The following is a 20870-nucleotide window of genomic DNA, read 5'->3' on the forward strand; positions in this document are numbered from 1 at the left end:
AACTCCTACCTCACAAGCTAACCTCCGATAGCCTTTCACTATGCAGAGATGGGATGCTTCTTAGAGTGTGGTTTGAACCCCTGTATCCTGTACCTGAGTCAGGAGTAGCAATTCCTGTTAGGGTATGAATCAGCTGTGTTGTTTTCCAGTGTCACCAAGACAACATACATGACTGAACCACAACTAACACAGAGATCAGAAAAGTTTTATCAAGGTGAACATCAGCATTAAGATTGATAGAATTAATGACCACTTCATTCTTTTTACCCATGTATTGAAAGAAATGTTACTCTTCTGGAGAAGAAATGTGCTCTGGTACTTCTGAAGTACATCCTATGATAAATTATATTTTACTTCAGCACAGTAAGCATCAGTTTTTAAGCCCCAAAAGACATTTAGTGTGGATGTTTTCCTTGCTTTCTTTGAATAAGCATCAGGTAGCAAAGGCATAAAGCCTGAAGGGAAAGGACTTAAGAACCTAGTAAGACAGTTAAAAAGGCAAGAGAAACCCTATCTTTTTATGTTATTATTACTAATGCCTTAGATATTTGACTATTAACACTAGTATGAGAGTACTGCAGTCAAAAATGCAGAATTTGGATAGGACTGCAAAAAGAAAGCTGTTATCCTTAGAAAGCCAAATGTCTCCACCTTCTCGGGGTTACTAATGCTGTTTCCCATGGCTTCTTGGAAAATACCACTGTTTTCTCTGGTTTCTTTCCAGGTGCTTTATTGAGAGGTAAGATGAAGGAAGAGGAAAATATCATAAACAACTTTATTGTGGAAGGACAGCAAATGCTGACCTCAATATGCTTCTGTTCTTTCTACATAACATTCTCATATTTATAATTGTGGAGGAAGAAGGATGGTCAGAAAATGTGGCATTGGTCATTTGCGGATTGTTCTAGCACAATAATTCTCAAATATATTCATCCTCAATCCTTACCTTTATACTCTAAATCAGCGCTTCTAAAACTATCTGCGGTGAAGGACCAAATTTTAAAATTTCCAATCTACTGCAAACTTTTGTAAATTACAATAGAAATGAGTTACTAGAAAAGTAAATTAAAGAAAAACAAAATATACAAACATAAGCCCCCAAATTTTGTATGATTGATTTCAACAGACACAAAATACTCTGCCGAATTGCTAGTAAAGCTTATAAATGCTTATTCTTAACTTCTATACTTACCTTGTGGCAGATGGGTAACAAACTATTCCCAGCTACAGTCTGAAAAGAACCATCCTAATCACACACATATCCACAAACACAGGACACATATACATCACAGAAGCACACACAAACACATCAAAGTAAAGCTAAATTTCTATCCATTTAAAAAATAATTCAAATTTATATTAAATTATTATATTACATATTTCTTTAGATCTCACTTCATACAAAAAAAGCCGATGAGAAAACAGCAGTCTCCTACCCCAACTCTGTCTTCCAGTGCCTGCTCAGAGTGGCAGCTATCGAACAATCAAACTTGTCAGAAAAGCTGTTAATGCCAATCTCCCCTCCCCCAGTCTGACCTTCCTCCTGGGCTCTCTTCTTCTCACAGCTGCTGACCTGGGTATTCCCTCTGCCTCCTTCTATGCAGGGGTTCCCTTTGAGAAAGACTGTACTACTGTTTGAAATATTTGCAGCTCCTGCCTTCGGGTCGATTATATCAATATGTGCCCCATTGATGTCAGGCTTGGTTATGACTTGTGAGGTTCCATCCTATGGAAGGATTTTACATTTTTGCCTTGTTAAACTCAAGTGACCATGTGACTTGTTTGGCCAACGACATGTGACATTCCAAGGGGGAAGCTTAAGAGATCTATCATCTCTTTCCCCTCTGCCACAAGACTAGCAATTTCCCAGATAAAGGCTGCTCCATCGGGCTGGGTCTCATTATGAAGGTGACAAGGAGCAGAACTACACGATGGACACATTGGGTGAAAAGAAATAAACCTACATTGTAAACCATGGAGAGTTGGGTATTGTTTGTTACTGCATCATAGCCCAAGCTGACAGATAACACTCTTGATTCCTAGATCTTCTTTTTTTGGTTTTACTACCTCATTTTGGTAATGCATATCTTCTAGTAGTTTCCTGAGAAAGTGTTCATGACAAGAAAGATCTAATATGTCTGAAAATAATAGAATACTGAATTTGAAATAATTTTCCCACAGAATCACAAAGCATTAAGACATTGTCTTCTAGTTTCCAATGATGCTGTTGAGAAGACCACTGTTGTTTTTATTTCTAGTCCTTTGTACGTACCTTCATCCCCTGCCAGAGGCTTTTAATGGGTTGTGGTCGTGTGCTCCGATATGGGCCTTTTTCAAGAGATTTGAATATCTTTTTCAATCTTAATTCTCATGTTTTTCAAATCCAGGAAAGCATCTTCAATATTTATTCCCTTTAAGATCATCTTTTAAATAAGAATTTAGTTGTATCAAAGTTATACATGCTCAAAGTTTGCAGAGTCAAAGCTCTCTCAATGAATTTTACCCTTTCCCAGAGATAACCACTGTGAATTTTTTTAGCTAATTCTTTGGAATTGACCTCCACGTCTCTACACACGTTTTAATTGTGGTAACTCGATATTTCTGTTGTAGGCATTACTTACTGATTTTCATTATGGAAATGAGGATTTATTCTCCTCCTTCTCTGCAAGCCCGCCACATACATGCTCCTTTCACTACATATCATAACTTTAATTAGATTAATAATGAGTATTTACATTATTGGGACCTTGTATTCTAGTTAGATTTGAGCCATGTGATAACTGTGATTACTTTTCTTCTCCTGCCAAACCTTTTGTTTTCCCTGGAGTGAATAATTGTATTGTTCTCTTCGTTTACTTAGTTTCCTAAGCGCATATCACCAATTCAAAATTCTCTACTACTTGTTTAAATCTCATCTCAATACATTCACACATATCAGACTTTCTGTTTGGTGGTTAGTTGGTTTCTCTCTTTCATGCAGAACAATTTCCTTAAATTCACAGGAGTAACCCCAAATGGAGGTCCTTTCTCCGCATTTCTCAAGATAGAAGGATTGAATATATTTTAGTTAGCAGTTTGTTCGCTGGATTTATAACTTTTAAATATTTGGACAAACGTTCTGTAGGCCTCTCTTTGTACTCTTTTCCCAGGCTCTGCAAATGGGATAAAGCAGGCATGGCCTCTAATTCCTGAACCCTTCTGGATTTCTGTCAGGCAAATTGGCTTCCTTCTCACCAGTATCTCTTCTGCAGGCACTGAGGTATCAGCTTCTCCCACTCTGCCAAGTCAGCTACCCTTCCTCCATCCATCCTGTCTTCTAAGCACGTGCTGAATTCTCTCAACTGCTATTGTCTGCTTTTCTGTTCTTTTTGTCCTTGAGGGCTTGTATAAGTATCTTATTGCTACTGTAACAAAGTGCCACAAACCTACTGTCTTAAAAAAACACAAATTTATTATCTTATAGTTCTGGAGATCTGAAGTCCAAAATCAGTCTCAGTGGGCTAAAATCAAGGTGTTGGCCAGGCTGCATTCCTCGAGGAAACTCTAAGGGAGAATCTGTTTCTTGGTCTTTTCTAGTTCCTACAAGCTGTCTGCATTTCTTGGCTAGTGATCCCATCCTCTATCATCAAAGCCAGCAGCTGAGCATCTTCCAATTTCTCTCTCTCTCTCTCTCTCTCTCTCTGACTCTAACTCTCCTGTCTCCCTCTTTCCTTTATAAGCAGCTTTGTGATTACATTGGGCCCACTCACATAATCCAGGATAGTCTTTGCAGCTCAAAATCCTTAACTTAATTACGCCTGCAAAGTCCTTTTTTTCAAGTAAGATAACACATTCATAGGTTCCAGGAATTAAGACATGAGTATTTATGAGAGGACCATTATTCTATCTATCATAAGGGTTTATACTTTTCTTCCTCCTTTACTGTGAGGTGCAAGGAATAAGCAAAGCAAAAAGTATGTGTTCAATCACCTTGTTTGATCAGGAGCCCAAGTAGTATGTGTCCTGTTTCCAATTCCTGGGATTCTTCTCATATCTTTTTCTCAAATAGATAATAATAATAGTATAGGAATAATAATAGTATAGGAATAATAATAGAAATAACCAAATATCACTAAAGCCCTTAATCCATACATGAGATTAGGACAGGCCCCAGAAATGTTTTCATAAACCCTGAGTGCCACTGTTTGGGAGAGAATTTGGCAGAGTGGAAATGGGAAGAAAATAAATAAAATTGGAAAACAGAACAAAGGAGTGGGGAAAAATTTTTTGAAGGAGGGGCTTATAAGATTATGAAATATGCTTGTCGCTCAGTAATATGGGTGCTAACCAAAGACTAGTAGACAAGAATCAGAGATAGGAACAGAAAGGCAACATCACATATGAAAAAAAGAAAGCTAGGGCTTCCCTGGTGGCGCAGTGGTTGAGAATCTGCCTGCCAATGCAGGGGACACGGGTTCGAGCCCTGGTCTGGGAAGATCCCACATGCCGCGGAGCAACTGGGCCCATGAGCCACAACAACTGAGCCTGCGCGTCTGGAGCCTGTGCTCCGCAACAAGAGAGGCCGCGATAGTGTAAGGCCCGCGCACCGCGATGAAGAGTGGCCCCCGCTTGCCACAACTAGAGAAAGCCCTCGCACAGAAACGAAGACCCAACACAGCCATAAATAAATAAATAAAAATTAAAATTAAAAAAAAAAAAAAAAGAAAGCTAAATTTAGAATTGGAAGTTCTAAATTCAAACCCCAATTCTCAAACTTACAGTCTGATCTTGCACAAGTCAATCAGGTATCTTGGTTGTATAGCTGAAGAAGCTGAAACCCAAAGAAATTATCTTAATTTTAATTAGCAGACATATATGAAAGACCTCAGAGAGACATCTGCTACATTGCAGTTGAATGTTAGTTGAATCTGAAGCAGAAAGAGTCACCAATTGAAAACTAGCATTATGGCATAAGAAATGATAACATAAAAACCCAACAGCTGGAAGGCAGACTGAAAGAAAATTATCTTTCGCATTTCTAAAAAGATGGACTAGTCTGGCCATAAGAAAATTCACCTTAATGCATGGGTATGATTGCAGATATTCTATGGAAATATCACTTTTATTCATTAAAAAAACCATTTTATTGAACTCCTCCAACGTGCCAAATGCCATGCTAGGTATTAAGGATATAGCAGTGAATAAGGCAGATGTAATCTCTGCCCTCACCGAAGTTACAATCTAGCAGGGAACTAGAAAATTAAACAAATAATGACAAGCAGTGTGATAAGTACTTTTCTTTAAATTTTTTTCCTCCAGATTTATTTGTTACTTTTTTTTTTTTTTTTTGGCCATGCCATGTGGCATGCAGGATCTTAGTTCCCTGACCAGGTATTGAACCCTTGCCCCCTACATTGGGAGCACGGAGTCCTAACCACTGGACCGCCAGGGAAGTGCCAACATTTTTACTTTTTTAATTTATTTTTTTGGCTGCGCTGCACAGCATGTGGGATCTTAGTTCCCTGACCAGGCATCGAACCCTTGCCCCGTGCAGTGGAAGCACGGAGTCTTAACCACTGGACTGCCAGGGAAGTCCCAAGTGTGATGGGTGCTTTGACAGAAACAAAAACATGGAATTCAGGCACCCAAATCAGACTAGAGTGTTGGTTTGGGGTAGGGAGTTAGGTAGGGTACTCAGAGTTCATGACACGCCCTTCAGAGTTCATGACACGCCCTTCAGAGCTCAGCTAAAGACTAGGAATTAGTGAAGCAAAAATGAAAGGGGGTGGTTAGGCAGAGGGTTTCAAGGAGCCTACTCCTTCGCCTAGGAAGAGTGACAAGGTATCGTGGAAGCTTTTTAGCCTAATTCTTGTGTCATGCATGAAAATGGCGATAGAACTGATATGAGAAGAAAGTGCTTGGGTTACAATGATGCTTTCAGAATGACAGACTCACATCGATGGAATAATAATTTGCTTTCTTCTCAAAGCAAATTCCCTCTCCCACTTTTCATTCTACAACCAGGCAGTGGAGCACAGTGGCTAAGAGCACAGGCTCTGGAGCCAGGCTGCCTGTCTGGGTTCACATTCTGACTCTGCCACTTGCTAGCTCTAAGACCTTGGAGACGTTTATTTCATCACCCCTCCATGCTTCAGCTTACTCATCTATAAAATGTTCCTAATATTAGTATTTTCCTCATTGAGTTATTATGGGGATTAAGTTAGTTAATAAATCAAAAGTGTTTAAAACAGTGCCTGGCACAAAGAACTCAATAAATCTTCACTTGTTGCTGCTACCAGTTTTATTTGCCAACCACTGGCCTTTTGTAATTTCCAGGAGGATAAGAGGCCATCTGACTTTGTTTACATGGCACTGCTTTCAGTCACAAGGAAGAAAGAATGCAGCAGTACTAGTAGCTAACCACCTGGTCCTCAGAATAGAAATAAGAAGCAACCAAAATCTTCCTGATCAGTTCTGACTCTGAGACATGGGAAGATCAGAAAGCTTCAAAGAGGTCTTCATCTCTTTCAAGTTCTATGGAACTGAGACAGAGATGGCAGAGAGCGTGGCCATGATGAAATCAGGCCCCACAAGAAGGCAAAACTTTGGTGGACCCACCATGATTCAGGCTGCAATACAGAAACAATATTTATAGATGCATACAGAGATGATCAAACTGAGAGAGACCTGTTTATGCAAACAAATGCCGGGAGATTAAGTCCAGAATTTCAACTTCATTCACGCAACAAACATTTGAGTGCCAGCTATGTACGAGACACTGTTCTAGGTGTTAAGAATATAGCAGTGAAAAAAGAGACAAAAGTACTTGCAAACACAATAAATGAGCTAAGTATATAACATACCAGAAAGTGATAGGTGCTATGGAGAAAAATTAAGTAGCAAAAGGAGATAGGGAGAGCAAAAGAGCAAAGAGAGAGGTGGGGTGCAGGGTGAACAATTTTCATCAGGGTAGTAAGGGAAGGCCTCACAGAAATGGGGACGTTTGAGCAAAGACCTGAGGAGATGAGGAGGACATGGAAACGCCTGGAAAGAGCATCCCGAGCAGAGAGAACAGCAAATGCAAAGTCCCTGAGGGGAGTGGGTCCAAAGTGTTTGAGGAACAGCAAGATGGTCAACAGGCCTCTGAACAGAGAAAGGTAGGGGAGGAAGAGCAGAAAGTAAAATCAGAGAGGCAATGGGGTCTTGTAGGCCTAACTGTAAGAATCACAGCTTTCTCTGAGTGAGATGGGGAGCTACTGGATAGTTTTGAACAGAATCATGGTGTGGTCAGCTTTAAAGTTTAAAAGGATCACTCTGGCTGCTGGGCTGAGAAAAGAATGAAGGTTAAGGGTGGCTGATGTAGAATCCTAATCAAAGGTAACAGCGGCTTGGACCAAGGTGGTATCAGTGGAGATGGGAAGAGCAGTCACATATTTTGAAGAGATAACAACAGGATTTGATGACAGATTGGATGTGGGGTGTAAAAGAGCTGCTGAGTCGTCCTCAGCAATGGGAATGATGGAGGTGCCATTAACTGAGATAGAGAAGGTTGTAGGCAGAGAAGGTTTTTGAGGGGAGGAGAGATCAGGAGTTTGGTTTTGGGTTTAATAAAATGGAGAGGTCTATTAAATACCCAAGTAGAGATGCGGAGTTTCTTGGATATACAAGGCTGAATCTGAGACTAGGGAGTTGTGAGCATATTTATCATATCCAATGCCGTAAGACTGAATGAGACACTGAGGGAGAAAGTACAGTAACAGAAGAGGTCCAAGGACAGAGACCTGGGACACTCCAATATTGAGAGGTCAGTGAGCAAAGGAGATTGAGAACAATGACCAGTAGTGCACGATGAAAATCAGGAGAGCGAAGTGCCCTGTGACACTGAAGAAACAAGTGTAACAAGTGAAGAAAGTGTTACAGGGAGGAGGTTGTGATCAACTGTGTCAAGTGCTGCTAAGTGAGACCACTGAGAACAGGCCATTCGATTAAGAAATGTGGAGAGCAGTTTTGGTGGAATGCTGAGGGCAAGAGCTAGCTGGAGTGGATTTAACAGAAAATGGGAGAAAAGGAATTGGGACAGTAAATATATAACTCTTTCAGAGATACTTACTGTAAAGACAGCAAAAAAAAAAAAAAAGGGACAGTAGCTAGAGGAGAAAGTAGAAATGGAGAGTTTTGTTGTTGCTGTGTTGAAGATTAATTTTAAGAAGCAACATATTAATTTACATAGGGAACTATAACTGGTAAACAGAACAGAAATAGATGTAACAGATCAGTGCTTTCTCCTCTCTGTTGGAAAACTATTTGGAAAGTACAATTACAGTCACAGGATTACTTCAGGCGTGCTGACAACAGCTCCACCTTGCGCTCTTTCCAATTATGAAGACTCTCAAGCATCCATCTACACTGCAGGGGAAGAACTGCTAAGTAGATCAGATGTTTGAATCACCTGGGCAGGGTACCGCTCACTTGACCAGTGCTGGAAAAACTCTAACCCATTCATTCTTTCTTTCATTCAAGAAACATTACTGAGCACCTATTATATGTCAGTTACTAGGGATGCAAGTTCAACAAAACACAACTTTGCCTTTAGGGAGCTCATGGTTCAATAAAGGATGCAGACAAACAAATGAATAGTTCCCATGTAACGTTAAAAGAGGTATGAGTACATATAAGGGACAAAAGTTGAATTAAATAGTTAACTGTTTAGTATGGGGACATTTGGGTCATTCCTTTTTTTTTTTTTTTTGCTCTTATAGATAGAGGGGTGTTTGGAATTTCAATTGTTTCTAGGAATTCTTATTGATAACTGTTACGTCAAGATTACAGGAAATCTTACCAAATAAGAAGAAAAACTATTATATTCCTGCTCATTACAAAAGCAACCAAGAAAATAAATCTGAACAGTATGAACCACCTGAACACAGGCAAGTTGGGAATTCATTCAACAAACATATATTGAGCACCTATTATATGTCAGGGAATGGTTCATACTCAAGTGTTTGAGATACATCAGTGAACAAAACAAAGATAATGCTTTTTAGAACGTGTATTTTAGCAGGGGAGCCAGTCAACAATAAACATAAATAGTAGTAAAACAGGGCTTCCCTGGTGGCTCAGTGGTTAAGAATCCGCCTGCCAATGCAGGGGACACGGGTTCGAGCCCTGGTCCAGGAAGATCCCACATGCCACGGAGCAACTAAGCCTGTGAGCCACAACTACTGAGCCTGCGCTCTAGAGCCCGTGAGCCACAAATACTGAGCCCACGCACCACAACTACTGAAGCCTGCGTGCCTAGAGCCCATGCTCCACAACAAGAGAAGCCACTGCAATGAGAAGGCCACGCACCACAACGAAGAGTAGCCCCCGCTTGCCGCAGCTAGAGAAAGCCCGCGCGCAGCAACGAAGACCCATCGTAGCCAAAAAATAAATAATTTATTTAAAAAAAAAAACAAAAGTAGTAAAACAGTATATTTGAAGGTAATAAGTGCCATAGGAAAAAATAGGGGTGATTGAGGTGGGTGTCAAATTGTAATCTTAAGTACTATTGTCAAGGCCTCAGTGAGAAAGTGACATTTCAGCAACGACCTGAAGGAGGTGAGGGAGTTAGCTCTCTTGATATTTGGAAAAAGAGCATTTTAAGCACTGAAACAGACCCCAGGTGCTAAGGCAGAAGAGTGACTGGTGTACGGCAATGGAAGAAGTAGGGGAAGTTCTTAAGAGGCAATTGCAGTAATCTAGGTAAGAGATGAAAGTATTATAGATACAGCTCACTTGCAGTGGAGGTGGGAAGTAGTCAGTTTTTGGATATATTTTGAAGGTACAGCCAATAAAATGTCCTACGGGAATAGATGTGGGATGTGAGAGAAAGGAAGGTATTAAGAATCATTCCAAGATTTCTAACCTCAGCAATTAAGATGGGAAAGACTGCGGGCGCAGATGTGAGGGGGAAAATCAGTTCAGTTTCGGACATACTGAGTTTGAGATGTCTATTAGACACCTCTGTATCACCTAGGATCCTCTTGGCCTCCTTGCCTGTAGGGCCTTCTACCACTTATTTTGTCTTCATTGCCATGGCCAACCAACCTCAGGCAGTAAACACCCAATAGTGCTTTGCCTCATGCTCAGGCCACACATCTCACACAAGGGTCTCTTTGGTGCCCACATGAAACGGAAGTATGTGTATGTTGCAGAGGAGGGTGGTGTTAGCATCCCCTGACTGAATCTTAACCTCCTGTCCTGACTCACTACTTTTCCCTACCCTCATTTCCCCAAGATTGTACTCCCTAATAAGATAAGAGCACAGAAGACTTTGCCTCAGATTCTGCTTTCTGGGAGAACCAAGGCCAAGACAACATCCAAGTGGAGGTGTGAGTAGGCAGTTGTTTAAATGAGTCTAAAGTTTGGGAGAGTGATTTGGGAAGATATAATTTTGAGGGTTGTCAGCATGGGCATTGTATTTACAATCATGATGCTAGATGAGGACACAAAGGAGTGAACAAAAAAGAGAAATGTCAGAAAGAGAAGAAGCTGAAGATTTTATTCTAGTACCTTTGAGAGCAGGAACAATGTTTTATTTACTGCAATAGCCCCAGTTTCGTAGTACATAGCACAAAGTAGGTGCTCAATAGGTATTTTTAGAATAAACAAAATAGGTCACCATGGCCTTGGGGTTAGGTAGAAAAACAAATTAAGTCCTGAGAGGTGATGAACTAGAATAGGCAGTGTTCATGGAACTTGAGTTCACAGTGAGGGTGAAAATTAGGTTCAACAGCGGAAGCAAGAGAGAAAAATAACAGGAAAAGGAAGCCGTGGTTAGAAAAAAGCTCTCAGCTACCACTTTCTCCTTGAAGCCTTTTATAATCATCTCTTGAGACCCTCCCCCTTTGCCATCTTATCTATCTTATACTATGTCAACTTATATCCATGTGTTCTTCCCTACTTTCATCTCCCCAATATTGACCCTGTTTTCCAATTGAAAAATTGAGTCAAAAATGGGAGTAGCTTTCAAGTCCCAGAGATAAAAACGGATGCTAAAGTTTGACATTTCTAGTTCATTTCTATGGTTTATGGAGATGCCAGAGCAAATACATGAAATTGGGAGACTACACTTCAAATCTGAAGTATATCCAAAGTGTTTAGTAAAATAACTTGCACTTGAATGACTGGATGATTGAATGAGTGAATGAACAAAGTTAGGTGAAAACAGAGGCCAGGAGAGCATAAGTCAAGGAGAAAGTATGATTTATAACTGTTTGAGGCCCACTGGTCTGAGAGTAGGGCACAAGTGAATAGGAGAAGTGGGCCTGCAGTCCCACTAGCACCTAGGAAGCACCTAGGAAGTCAGCAAAGTAACTAAGGCATGAAGAGGTAGGCCCTAAATGAAGATCAGTGTGAACAGAAAGAATATAAGGAAATTTTTAAATAAAAAACTACCATATTTGGTGAGTGATAAGTATTGGTTATGAGCAAATAATTCTAATGTTTTGATATCATGTATAGGGCCAGGGTAAGCAGAGCAGGAAGATGATAAGCTCAATTTTGCAAATGTATCTGACACAAGGGTGAGATATACAAATAAAGCTAGTAATAGGCAACATTTCGACACTTATTACATGTCATTGTGCCAAGTACACTTTCCATGAATGATCTCATTTAATTACCACAGTAACACTATGATGTAGGTGCTATTATCATCTTCTCATTTCACAGATGGGAAGACTGAGGCGGAAGAATGAAAAATATGCCCAAAGTCACACAGCTAGTAAGTGGCTGAACCAGGATTTGAACCCCAAAATATTAAGGAATTTTTCCCAGGACCATAGAGATATTATTTGTTCAGTATTTACTGAGCACCACTACATTCTAGACATTGTGCTGGGGATGGGAGGAGAGAAATTCTGGTGGTGAACAAGACAGACATGGTCCCTACCTGCACAGACCTTACATGGACATTAAACAAATAATTACAAGTATGATGAATCAGAAAAGAAAAGTGTTAAGTTACAGTTAGGCAGGAGGAGTGGGTAACAGAAAAGAATTTCAGGGGAAGGGAATAGCATGTATAAATTCCTTGAGGTGAGAGTTTACAGTAGGGAACAAGAGAAAAGAGCCTGGAAAAAATAAAAAGACTAACATGGCTGGAGTGCAGAGAGCTAGAGGGACTGCTGGGGAGGCTGGGAAGAAGACGAGCCCAGATAATGGAGGGCCTGGCCTTAATGACAAGGACTTAGATTGTGTTCAGTAAGCAAAGGGAAGGACTGAAGGAATTCAAGCAGGGTAGTGACTTGATCAGATTTGTATTTGTTAAAATTTGCTCTGGCTGCAGTATGGCAAATGGATTGGAATGAGCCAAGAGCAGTTTTGTAGGACCTCGATGGTAGTTAGTGCAGAACTTCAAGCAAGAGATGAAGGTAGCTTAGACTAGAGTGGGATGAGAAGCCACAAATCCTATATTTTTAAGGCAGGTCTAGGTGATTCTGATGTGTGTCGGAGGTGTCTTAGGTTTCTGAACTGAGTAGATGGACAGGCTGTACTTTACTGATCCGAGGTCTATGGGAAGAGGCTTTTGGAGGGAATAGGTTGAGTTTGACATCAAGTCATCCAGATGAAAGTGTAGCACAGGCAGTTAGAAATATGCATCTAGAGTTCAAGAGCAAGATCTAGGCTTGAGTTTTGAGCTGGACAGTCTTTGGCAGAGGGTATTTGAAGCTACCGGAAGGGGATGAGACCACCTAGGAAAATGCACATGGTGGGACTCGAGAAGAGGATGAAGCTCAACAGGATTCCAATATTTAACAGCTGGCTAAAAGAGGAGAAGCTGGTTGTTAAAGAACCACCAGAGAGGTAAAAGGAAAACAAGAGCAGAGGGCAGAGAATATTTGGATGAGGGTGTGGGCAATGGTGTAAAATGCCAGAACGAGGTCTTGTAAATGAGGCCTGAAGCTTGTCTGTGACAATTCAGAGCTGCTTCAGGTGTGTGGTAAGAACAGAAGCTAGACTGGAGAGGGCTGAGGACGGAGACATGAACGTCCACGGGGTACGAGACAATCGCGGTTGGAGAGGAATTTAAAGAGACAAATCTTTTCAAAAAAATGAGAGACTTAACGATGTTCAAATACTGGACAGAAACGCCGGTAGAGAAGGAAAGGTTGCAAATAACGGAAGCAAAGGGGGACATTCTTCAGCCCAAAGAGAAAGGACGAGGGGATATACAGTACCAGGCTAGGGAACTCTTTCTTTTTCAACAGTAAGCCAATATGGGACGGAGCTCAGATTTAGACCCTCTCGGCTTCCTAAAACATGTTTGCTTTAAGGGACGGAAAGTGAATTACAATAGACATAAAAGCCCGGGAGAGGACTGCCGAGTTCAATAAAAAGGATAATGGTAAAGTCGGTATCGTGTCTCCGGTGACCTCTGAAAGGGCAGTTTCAGTAGCTTCGAGGCAACGGAAGTCACACTGCGGGTTCAGAGGCGGAGTGGGTGGTGAAGAAAAGGGTGCAGCGGCTGCAACCCTGTGCTGTAGAAAACGGGCTGTGAAAAGAAACCGACACAGGATGGTGCAAAAAAAAAAAAAAAAAAAGGCGGGCAGGTGGAAGAGGAAGGTAAGACATTTCGAAAGTGTAGAAGAGCAACCTCGGTCAGGGCAGGTCACGGCTCGGAGGCCGAAGATGTGCCCCCCAGGCCTGGCCGTCCTCGCTGTTGGACTGAACCCCGCCAAGGTGACCAGAGTCCCAGAGCCTCCGTCCCCCGAAATAGAACGGCCCCACCGGCGGGCGCCAGGTTTCTCAGCGGATTCTCGAAGCAGAGCCGCCCGGCCCGCCAGAGGGGCGGAAAACCCTCCCCACCGGGGCCAACGACGCCCCCGGGCCGCGCCGGCGCAGCGCCGCGGCCTACCGTCCCAGCGTCCAGCCCAGGCCCCAGGCCTCGGGGGCGACCACAGAGCCGCTGCAGGCCTTCCTCCCCGGCTCGCAGGACTCTCGCACTGAGCCGCGGCCCCGAGCCAGTGGCGCGTCTCCCTCGTCCCGGCAGCGTTTGAAAGTTCCCGGGGCTGGCGGCGCTCGGGGACCCACACCCGGCACGCCGCAGCCGCCCTAGAGCCCGCCGCTTACCGCCGCAAGGGCAGCCCGCGCGGGGGTTTCCATCCAGCCGTCGACACCCCTCGGGAATTCCCCACCCTACCACACACAAACCCTAACTCTTCCTGCAAATTTCCGCCGCGGGTTTTATCCGTCGATAATTGGCGGGGAGGGGGGGGGAGGGGGAGGGCGGACTTGGATCACTCCTCCCCACCCCTGGCGCTAGACCACCTCCGCCTTCCCTCTCCCCGCGGAAGCCCTCCGCCGTGCCCGAAGGAACTCGAAGGTCTTCGGCAAGTTCCGCCTCCAGCGCTGAGGGCGGGGCCGCTCGAGCTCCTCCGGGCCGAGCTCGGCTGTTTCCGTGCGCGGCCGCTGCGCACTCGGCACTGGGCGGCGCTGGCTGGCTCCCTGGCTGCGAGTCCTCAGTCGGCGGCGGCTGCTGCTGCCTGTGGCCCGGGCGGCTGGGAGAAGCGGAGTGTTGGTGAGTGACGCGGCGGAGGTGTAGTTTGACGCGGTGTGTTACGTGGGGGAGAGAATAAAACTCCAGCGAGATCCGGGCCGCGAACGAAAGCAGTGACGGAGGAGCTTGTACCACCGGTAAGAGGAGCAGGAGGAGGAGGCAGGAGCCGGAGAGAGCCGGGGGGACGGAGGGGGGACGGGGAGGCGCCGGACACCAGCGCTCGGGGCCTTCCCCTCGCAGGAGGGGCCGTGGTAAAGATGGAGCCTCCGCCCGAACCCCACACCATCGCCGCCGCTCGCAGCGAACAAAGAATAATGGCGGCGGACTGGAGCCAGCGGCGGCCGGGGCGGCAGCGACTCTGCCTGCAGCCAGCGGCGGCGCTCATGGCGGGGGGCGGCGGGCGGGCGGGGTGGGAGCCGGCGGCCGGGGGTGTGTGCGGGCGGCCGGCCGCGGCGAGCTGGCGCCCGCGTTCGCGCCGCCGCCGCCGCGGCCGGGCCGGGCCGGGCCGGGCGCGGAGCCGGGAACCTAGAGCCCGAAGCCGCCCCGGGAGAGGCCGCCCGCCGGCCTGGCCCGGCCGGGCGCTGCCCCCCGCGCCGCCCGCCCGGCCCCCGCCGCCCGCCTCGCCTCGCCCCCGACCCGGCCCGCTGTCCGCCCGGGCAGCGCCGCCGGGGTGCCCGCGGGGGGTGGAGGAGGAAGAAGGCGACAGTTGAGGGCAGAGGAGGTGAAGGTGCCTGCCTTCCCGGTAGCCTCCGTGTCTGCATGCCCGCTTCGCGAGGGGAAGCGCTGCTCCGGCTGACCTACTCTCCTCTCCACTCTCTCTTTGTGCAATAAAGTTCGAAACCCAATGTTTCCTCTCGTACTGTATTTTATTCACGCCCTTTCCCTCTGCTCCCACCCCATTGGAAAGATGTTTTCTGTGTTTTTCTGCTTACATGAAAGAATGAGAACTCGCGCTTTTTAAAATAATTTTTGACTCTTTCCCTCACTCTCTTTTTTTTTAATCAGTAGTCATGGAAATGCATTCTTTTGGGGAGGAAGGGGGTGCTAAGAAAAACATATTGGTAGTAACTTTTAAAAAACTGTTGGGATCTTGTAAAAGGGAAGCTGATGTTTGAAAACAGTTTCGGTTTTAACCCTTTTCAATAAGGGAATAATCACTTGAGAGATTCTGAAACACTTTGTTGAAACGAATATTAGCCGATGTACTTTTGTTTTACATCACCTTTTTGGGGGGGGTGGGCAGCCGTGGTGTTGGGTCTTCTGGATCTCCCCTCGCACCCCCTACCATGTTTCGCACATCTTTCTGTCTAAACGTAAACAAGAGATTGGTTAATACTAATTCTAAAAACAGGCATTTAAAAGTATCCATTATTAGTCTAGCATGCGGTAGGTAACCCCAGCCCCAGACCGACAATAATTTAAGCCGCAAGGTTTATTTTTTCTTTCCCTGTTGGGGAAAAGGGACAGCAGAAAAGTCATTGACACGTCAAAGATTAAAAGACAATTTTTAAAGGACCTGGGATATGACCTATTTGTTTGTCTTGCCTTCTTCAGAAGTTAGAATTTCATGCTAGCCTTAGCTTGCAACAGTTTTGCCTTCTAAAGGTTTAGTTAGTATAAAAGATACTTTTGGTTGCCAGCTATTGAAATCTTTTACACTCATTTCCTGATTTAAAAATAAAGCCAAAATGGTTATTTTAAGTGGTGCAAAAGATGAACAGGTTATTTGTTTTTCAAATTCTTACCTGTCTCAGGGTGTGATAGAATTGTGATTGATAACAAGGTTTCTTGTTAGGAATAGATATTGTTAGTAGAAGCACTGTCTTCTGATTTTCTGTTCGCAAGTCACTTTTCCAAAACCTACTTTGCTGTATTGCAAGTCTTTAAAAAACCACCTTAGCAATTTGTCATTGCCAAGAAACCTAATTAAGAAGATGTAATAAAGAGTTTTTCCATAAGAATTGGGAAGATGGTTTTATTTCCAAACACTGAGGAAATTATGGTCTTGATGATGCTATAGATTACTGGTTTTCGTTAAGGATTTTCTGCAAACCAGCATAAGTTGAGTAGAATTTTTTTGCCTTACAGACTATATGACAATGACTCTTCCTTTGTTGAATTAGGGGAAAAAAAAGTTTTCTGATAGGTTTTTTTCTTCAGTCTTATCCAAAAGATTTTTTTAAAATTTTTATTTATAAATTCATAATCTAATTCTTTTAGTAATCTCAGGTGAAACTTTTTAAACTTACATTCATTCATATTTGAATATTCATTTAGAGCTTGTTACTAAATTATACTTCTGCTCCCTCCCAGGGATCAGCAAAAATTACAGCTAAATCTGCTTGAACCTTTTTTTTAATGGACATGTATTCAGAAAGCCAATGAGTCTTTCACACAAATTGACTGAAAAATATTAAAAGGACACTTCTTATGGAATTTAAAACTTCAGTGTTACTCCTTTCGAATGATTTTTTTTTTCCACATAAGAGCCTAAGGAAACTTAGAAACCTGATTCATAAAATGGCACCTTCTTTTTTCTGCTTTCTGAAATTCATTTTCATGATTAGATCTGATTAATAGACTTTTTGTTTCTTCATAGAGAAGTAGCTTTATTTTGTTTTTCATTCTAAGACATTGGGTTTTGTTTTGGGGGGTATAATATGGTTACAGTAAAACCAAGTATATATCTCCCACTTCACCTCATTTTAAAAATCTTTTTCCTTTTTTTACACAGTAGAAAAAAAATATTTACTTGTAACCTAATGCTTACAATGTATCACTGAAATTTATAATTTCATTTCAGTATCTTATCAGGAATGGTTATGTAGACTTGTTTATAGCCAGCCTGTGACATAATCTTGTAAGCATATCTTTCTTCATGTTACAGTGTCACCTCCAGTGATGGCTTCTTTATTGAATAGTTAGAGCTCAAATCTGAATTTAAGGATATAGGGAATGGAAAAAATGAAAAGATTTTTTTTTTCTTACTCATGTATGAACGCATCTCTACATTATCACTTGAGACACAATTTGTGGTACTTCAAATGTTTAGCATTTACTGTGACAGAGAATGTAGTTAATGGAAAGAGCATGGGGTTTGGGAATCACATGCCAGTTTGAATCGTCCTGTTGCCACTACTGTCATGTGCCTACCCTCAAGGAATTTTGTGACCTACAACAAGTTTCTTGATCTTTCTCAGCCTTAGTTTCCTTATCTGATAAAATTAGAATAATACCAGCTACTTTATAGCATTGTGAGATAATTATAAAGTACTTCCTTAAGGATTCAATTAATGACAGCTATTTATTTTTAACGTTTATTTTAACTTCCTAGCTTGGAACCTTGGGCAGGTTTCTTCTCTATACCTCAATTTCCTTGGTCATAAGTGTACAATATCTAGCTCATACAAATGTGGGAATTAAATAAGTTAATGCATATTAAACATGAGGCGTGTCACAAGTGCTCAACAAGTGTTTCCTATTATGTTTTAAATTACTCATCATTATTATTGTTACTGTGTTTTAATACACTGGGCCAGAAGCTGCAGCGAATCCAAAGATGAATTACATTGTCATATCTCTACCCTCAAGGAACTTTTGGGGACATGATGACTAATAATGCAGAGTATATGTCATCAGAAAGCAGTCAAAGGAAAGAGATCACACTTGATGAAGATGGAAGAAAAGAGGATTATATTTTGTATTTCCAATTTTATTTTTTTAATAAGTAATTCATTCAGATAGTCCGTAATTCAAAACACATAGGATGTAATACAGCAGGGAGTCATGTGTTTTGCCCCCACCCTCCAGTCACCCACGTGTCACCAATTTCTTGTTTGTCCTTTCAGAGGTGTTCTGTCCGTACACAAGCAAATATGTATGTACTCTCCTCCCCGCACATGCCTTTTATACAAATGGTAGTATACTATGTACACTCCTATATCTTGCTATTTTCACTTAACATGGTTTAGCAGTTGGTTTGTGTCAGGACATAAAGAGCTTCATTCTTTTAATTATGAGGCACCTTATCATCTGGATATACCTGTGTTTGTTAACCGGTTGGTGAGCTGATTTTATTTTTAGCTCTTTTGTGACCTTTTAAAGTAAGGAATGCTGTCATTATGCCTTTATTTCTTTAAATGAAAGATTTCGTTTGAATGAGAGATGCCAGTTTGTGATAGGAAATTATTTGAACTGCCTCAATTACCTTTTTAGTTTCAGGGGTTTTTTTTAAGTTTTATTAAAATGATCGAGATGTACATGAAGAGGAAAGCAAGCTGTAGAAGATTTAAGTCTCAAAGTGAATTTAATCTGAATTTAACTCTTTTGTTGTGGTTCTTATAGCCCTGAACAAACTACTTGCTTCTGTTATTTCAACCAAAAAAAGTCTATAGTTTTCTCTCTGAATGAGAAAGAACATCTCATGTAGTCCAGACCTTTTTTTAAACAGACTGTTTTCATGGAATATTATTACTCAGTAATCCTGATTAGTGTACTAGCTTTCTCCCTGAGTTAATTTTTTATATACTCATTAACTTATTTTTTGATGATTTTCTGATATTTCTTAGTGTCATTAATCAGTGAGTTTTATATTTGATATCTAAATGAATGGTGAGTTTCTTCTATATGATTGTCTACTGAGACTTTACTGCTGAGATGAATTTTTTTTCTTTTTTTTACTGTGAAAGTCCTTGGTCAACCAGTTGACCCAAGTAATACTCATTTCAACTAGAACACAAAACAAGTTTCAGTACCTCTCTTTCTTTTTTGGACCTTCTAAGCAGCATTTAACTATAGTTCATTTTAAATATACATGCTCTTAGTGTATTTATCTTTAAAATACACATGCTGTAAGTTTTTTAAGTTGATTAAACTTAGAAAATGATAACTAATACTCCAGCAGCAGGGACAGAAAAAAGTTCCATATCTTTCCGAAAAAATCATTAAATGAAGCTTTTACGGTGTATCTCATTCTTTGTATGCTTAGGTTGACAGTTACATATGTTAAAGCTTTTAATGAAAGAGTATTGTCTTACTATTATTTTGAGGATTTACTAGTATTTTTATATAAAATACTAATACATGCTATTTTTACCCACTCAGTGACTAAAATGTTTACAAAGCACTTATCTTTCTAGATTTGGTGGGGGGGGGGAGTGGATAATTGAAATCTGTAAAGGCAGAAAAGTTTTCTTCTGGAACATATCTGGAGGCTACCAGGGAATGAAATGATTTCTCACAGTGTCATTGTATCAGTGAATTGCCTTTTGGGGTAGAGGTAAAGATCATGAGCTAGAACAATGGCTACTTGTTTTCCTCTGCCAATTTAATGCATATGCTAACTCAGTCATTATATGTGGTTAGTCTGGTTAAACTTTTTGGAGTTGTAAGAAGAAAGTATGGTTTTAAATTTATTCTGTATTATCAAATCTGTAAATGTAGGTTTTTGAGACATATTTGAAACACAGATAAGAATAGCCATTTGTTGCTCTTCTCACCCAGCATGCCCCTCTTTCCTTAGTATATACAAAGTCTTGTCTTGCGTCCTGTTTGTTTTGTTTTATTTTGTTTTGCATTCTTCTCTTTTCTTAGCTCTGCCAGTCCTGGCCCTGTAAAGATATGTTTTGTTATTTTACCTAGTTTTGTTCACCTGTCTCCTAGGTTACCAATAAGAAGGGGGGGAGGGGAAGATTTATCATTCATACTTTGGTGACAGTATTTTACATATCCAGTGATGAAAAATTACCTTTATGTATTTAATCAATTCTTGAGGCTAGTTACATGAATCTCAACTTAACAATAGTACCCCTTGTTAAACTTTTAAATGCCTGAGTTGCTTTTTCTCAGGGTTGAGGTAAGGTAATAAAAGTTTACCATAAAGGAGATGGGCTTTCTGAACAAATTGTTCCTGGCTGGATTAATCTAGACTCTCTGAATAGTCTATCAACAGTCAAGGTTTGGAGAGTAAGAGGTCTGAGGGATCGATGGTAAGTTTTTTCCTGAAGGAGAGAAGTAAAGACTGACATTTGGTTGGAGAAGAGAGAATTAAGTGAGAAGTTAAAATAACTAAGTAATGACCTTGGTGTCAGAGTAGAGGGTGGATCTGAGAGTTTATTTATACCAATGGTAATAGAAAATGTCTTTCCCAAAGATTAGTGAATCTTCTTGGAAACTAAGTTTTCTTTCTTCAATTTTAACTCTTTTCCTAATAAGCTGGTTATCTGCATGTGAGTTTCTGGTTATAATTATATGACAACATAGATGTAACTAAAAGTGTTTGTTATCTAAACAAAGCTGAATAACAATTTTGAGGGTTGTTATCCCTATTTGTGTAAGCGATTAGCAGTAGGAG

General features: G+C 41.7%; 1 protein-coding gene and 1 long non-coding RNA gene across 4 annotated transcripts in view; one reads left to right on the top strand and one right to left on the bottom strand.

The window, feature by feature from the left end:
• Positions 1–14178, bottom strand: part of LOC133088746 (uncharacterized) — a 248994-nt gene extending 234816 nt beyond the window's left edge. The window contains exons 1-2 of the long non-coding RNA XR_009700542.1: positions 14092–14178; positions 4759–4810 (exon numbers count right to left, since the gene is read on the bottom strand). This is a non-coding gene — a long non-coding RNA (uncharacterized LOC133088746). The remainder of the gene's footprint in view (positions 1–4758; positions 4811–14091) is intronic.
• A 306-nt stretch (positions 14179–14484) lies between these two features.
• CREB1 (cAMP responsive element binding protein 1) overlaps positions 14485–20870 on the top strand; it is a 51923-nt gene continuing 45537 nt past the window's right edge. For all 3 annotated transcript variants that reach the window (XR_009700543.1, XM_061186807.1, XM_061186819.1), the window contains exon 1: positions 14485–14655. The gene's annotated coding sequence lies outside the window, so the exon portion shown is untranslated. The remainder of the gene's footprint in view (positions 14656–20870) is intronic.

Source organism: Eubalaena glacialis, chromosome 1 (assembly GCF_028564815.1).
Source record: "Eubalaena glacialis isolate mEubGla1 chromosome 1, mEubGla1.1.hap2.+ XY, whole genome shotgun sequence".
Classification (NCBI taxonomy): domain Eukaryota; kingdom Metazoa; phylum Chordata; class Mammalia; order Artiodactyla; family Balaenidae; genus Eubalaena; species Eubalaena glacialis.